Source organism: Chinchilla lanigera, unplaced genomic scaffold (genome assembly GCF_000276665.1).
Source record: "Chinchilla lanigera isolate Chin_1 unplaced genomic scaffold, ChiLan1.0 scaffold00001, whole genome shotgun sequence".
Taxonomy (NCBI): domain Eukaryota; kingdom Metazoa; phylum Chordata; class Mammalia; order Rodentia; family Chinchillidae; genus Chinchilla; species Chinchilla lanigera.
The window spans coordinates 43,056,597-43,060,828 of record NW_004955402.1 but is presented as its reverse complement, the minus strand read 5'-3'; the positions used below and the strand labels follow the sequence as shown (position 1 = coordinate 43,060,828).

The 4,232-nt window shown below is 48.2% G+C and overlaps 1 long non-coding RNA gene across 1 annotated transcript; it reads right to left on the bottom strand.

Annotated features, from left to right (window-relative positions):
- Positions 1-163: 163 nt before the first annotated feature.
- On the bottom strand, positions 164-3,424 carry LOC106146428. Its single transcript, XR_001230857.1, has 3 exons — positions 3,287-3,424; positions 2,564-2,647; positions 164-697 (listed from the first exon to the last, which is right to left on the bottom strand). It is a non-coding gene; the product is annotated as an uncharacterized LOC106146428 (long non-coding RNA).
- Positions 3,425-4,232: the final 808 nt, after the last annotated feature.

Sequence of the window (4,232 nt, the reverse complement as noted above, 5' to 3'; positions counted from 1 at the left end):
GACCTTGCGCTTGCCAGGCAGGCACTTTGCCGCTGAGCTAAATCCCTAGCCCCAAATTGCTATTTCTGTTTTTGTTTTTCTTCCGGTACCAGGAATCGAACTCACAACCTTGCGCTTGCCAGGCATGCACTGTGCCGATGAGCTAAATCCCCAGCCCCCAGAGATGTATTAACTGGGCTGTTTTCACTGGATCTTTTATAAAGCCACATTTTTCCATCCAATATACCATTGTTTCTGAAGTTCCTGAAATATTCTCCTACTTTGATGGACAAGAGGTATTCTAACCAGAGCCTTTATGCTCTTAGGAATTGTTCTAGAGTACAGTGAAGTCTTCAGTACGTTTCAGATGTGCAGGACTCTTCCCTCTGTTTTTAATGTTCCACTTTGGCAGGCAGGTCTTGGACCTCTCTCTCACAGGGTCTTATGCTTTTCCTTGAGCTGTGCTCTACAAGGAGTTACTTCCGCCTTCCCTAAGAGACCTGCTTCCAGCTCCTCCTTTTCCAGTAACGGTGGAAACCAAGCAACAGTGTGCAAGAAGGATGACTAAACCAAAAAGAGGCGGAGCTGGACGTTCTGGGAGTTTCCATCTTCCAGCAGCTTGTAGGCTTTCACCCTCTCTCTGCATTCCTCAGACATGCTTTAAATAGCTGGCTTTAGATAGCTGGCTTTGCAGCACAGGCGACTTCCAGGAGCTGTCCTAGCAAGAAAAACACCAATAACACCATTTACAAAGCACTGCTTCTAATTTTTTTTTTTTTTTTTTTTAAGGCAGGGTCTTACTATGTGGTTCCTTGAACTCACTATGTAGCCCCGGTTGTCCTCAAACTAGTGATCCTCCTGCCTCAGCCTCCTGAGTGCTGGGATTACAGATGTGCAAGCCACCATGCCCAGCCAGAGTACTGCTTCCATACCAGGTGCTGGTCTGGGGATGTAGCTCATCAGTATTTTATTCTGTCAGTACTAGTTCATCTCACCCGCATTGTCTCATACAAATCTCTGAGTTGGATACTGCGATTATCCCAGTTTGTAAATGAGGATAGGTTACTGCTACTGTTTGGATGTGGTTTATCCCCACCAAAACTCACACTGAAGTTTCACTGCAAATGTAATTGTGGTGGAGACTTTACAAGGTGTTTGGGTCACTGGGGCTCTACCCACCCAAAGGGATTAATGTAGTTCTGGGAGAGCGGGTTAGTTATCAGAGAGCATGTGCTTATGAAGCACTCTGTCCTCTTCTCCTCCCTCCTTTTCTGCATCCCTTCCCTCTTCCTTCTTTCCTTCCTTCCCTCCTCCCTTTTGGTACTGGGGATTGTTCCCACGGAGTGCTGAGCTGAATTACACCGCTTTTTCAAAAATTTTGAGACAAGATCTCAGGCTGGGGATGTAGCTCATCAGGCCTGTGCCTGCCTAGTATGTGTGAGGCCTTGGATTTGAGCCCCAGTACCGCAAACTCCACTTTTTATCAAGCTGGAGAACCACTGTTTTATAAATACTTTAAAGTCCTTAGGATGGAATCTTAAGATTTTAAGACTTACCCCTCCCAAGTCCATCCCTAGCTTGCCTCCCTGACCCCTTTGGCCCACATTCCTGGCGAGGAACCCTCGCAAACTTTCTCATTTGGAAGAAAGGTGTTCTTGCCTCGAGGCCTTCGCACCAGGGAGGCCCTCGGTCAGGCACTCAGGTCTCCCACCTCTTTATTTGGCTAACTCTTACAGTTCCTGTCGTGTCGCCCTCCTTCAGGGAACCACAGACCTTATCACCAGGTTAGGTCTTCTTGCCAGGAGCTCCAATAACACTGGGTATTTCCCTGTTCCTTGCATTTATCCCACAGCACTGGGATGATTTTGTCGCTGTCCCTCATAGACTTTAGCTCCAGGAGGGCAGGTCTTCCTGTGCCTGGTTCACCATTAAAAACCCAAAAAGTCGGATAACACCTGGCAAGAGTAACAGTAAGTGATGCTTATCCATTCACTCATTCAATAAATTTTATTAATGTTTTTGTGGTGCCAAGGATTGAACTCAAGACCTCATTCCTGCTAAGTTCTCTACCACTGAACTGAATCACCAGCTACACCCCTCCGTTTATTATTGCCTACTACATGCCATGCACTATGGTGTTCATGATTTATTCATTTAATCCTTCTTGAAGAATTACTTCATTTAGCAGGGTGTGGTGGCACATACCTATAATCCTGGCATGTGGAAGGCTGAGGCAGGAGGATCACAAATTCAAAGCCAGCCTGGGCTACATAGTGAGACCCTGTCTCAAAAAACAAACAAAGCTGGGTGTGATGGCACATGCCTGTAATCCTAGCACTCGGAGGCTGAGGCAGGAGGATCACTGCAAGTTCAAGACCAGCCTGGGCTACAAAGTGAGCTCAAGGCCAGCCTGAACTGCATAGGGAGACCCTGTCTCAAAAAAAAAGACCAAACAAACAAACAAAAACAAAACAAAGAATTACTTCATTTAAACTGGGTGTAGTGTATCGCTTCTCGGCCTTTTGGCTAAGATCAAGTGTAGTATCTGTTCTTATCAGTTTAAACTGGGTGTAGTGGCACATACCTGTAACTCCAGCCCTCTGAGAGGCTGAGGCAGGAGGATCACAAATTGGAGCCCAGTCTGTCCAGTTTATCGATTTAGAGAGACCTAGGCTCAAAAGAAATTAAAAAGGGTTAGAGATGTAGCTCAGTGCCAAGGCCCTGGTTCAATCTCTAGTGTGTGTGTGTGGGGGAGGGGTGTCCATTTACTCTTCATAACAATGTATTGAACAAGCACTGGGGAGGCTGAGGCAGGAGGATTATTGTGAGTTTGAGACCAGCCTGGGCTACAAAGTGAGCTCAAGACCAGTCTGAACTGCATAGCTAGACCTTACCTCAAAAAGATAAAAAACAAAACAAAACATGACAATGTATTGAACAACCCAGTTTATAAGACTAGGAGGAAAGTGAAATATAATTTCTTCTGTTTAAACAACAACAACAACACAGGTCATAGTAGACACACAACTACAGCTTTGTTGAATGGGCACCTGCATGGATGCCAGTCTGGCATATTCAGACTAAGATATCCCCAAAGGAACTCGAAAACAAAGTTTAAAATGTGCTTCCTTATAGGTGAACTATTAAAAAAAAAAAAAAAAGAACAACGTGAAAGATTTGAGATAGGCAGTCCCCTTAAGAGCCAAAGCCTGCGGGCCAAACAAGACGAGACAGCAATCTAACTGCAGGTATTAGCATATCCAAAGAAAGAATGTGTCAATCAGAGGGGGGCGGGTTAGTTTAGAACCTGGGAAAATAAACTGCAGTCGGAACCGGGCTTCGACAGGGCCGATCCAGAATCTTTCTGGGCGGGAGGTGCCAGCTGATGTGGCAGGTGTGGCCCGGCGCAGGAAGGATGCAGCGACAGCTGAGTCACCCTCCTACCTCTCGCCTCCCCCGCTCCAGTTCCTACGGAGCTGGCAACCGGATTGCAATTCCGCTTCAGGCTGAGGCATTGCCTAATAATAGCTCCCACGTGTTGGTCTGCCCGGGCGCTAGGCCCCAGCCCACACTCACGTTGCATTTTGGGCTCCCATAACTCAGCGCCCAGCTGGGGAAGCCTGGAGAGCCCCCCAGAAGAAACTGCATACACAGAAAAGGCCAGAGCTGAGGCTGGGTGACCCCCGGGGCTGGCCAGCTGCGGGCGCAGGATGACCTGGCCTCTTTGCATGTGCCGCCCACATGAACACCCCGGGCTCTGTAGAAGAGAACTAATTGGCCTTCTGGTTTACGCTTTTTGTAGAGCTGGTTTCACGTCTCCTTCTCTTCAAATGTGGAGGAGCTTGGAACTTTTCCCACATCAGCGTTCTCCTCCTTGGTCCCTGGCTGCTCCCCACCCCCAGGAACAGCTCGGGGAACATAACCTGTGCTCCCTGCGGCCACCTTCCCTTCCCCCACCACCCTTCCCCTCCAGCCATCTCTCCCTTCAAAACAACCACTGGCAGCCCCGGCACCCGACATCCTGCCAGGGGTTGAGGGTACCAGGAATAAATCGGTACTTTCCTGCCACCACTGAACAAAACAAACCATTTAACACCCTGTTACTCTCCTGACAGTGACCCCTGCGAAGGAGCCGGGAGTTTACCCCAGGCTCTTGGAAGAGATCTGAGGGGTGGAATCTGAAGGCTTGGTTCGAGCAATTACACAGCCGTGTGCCCTTAGAAAAGTCGCTTCGCCCTGAAACTCAGATGCAT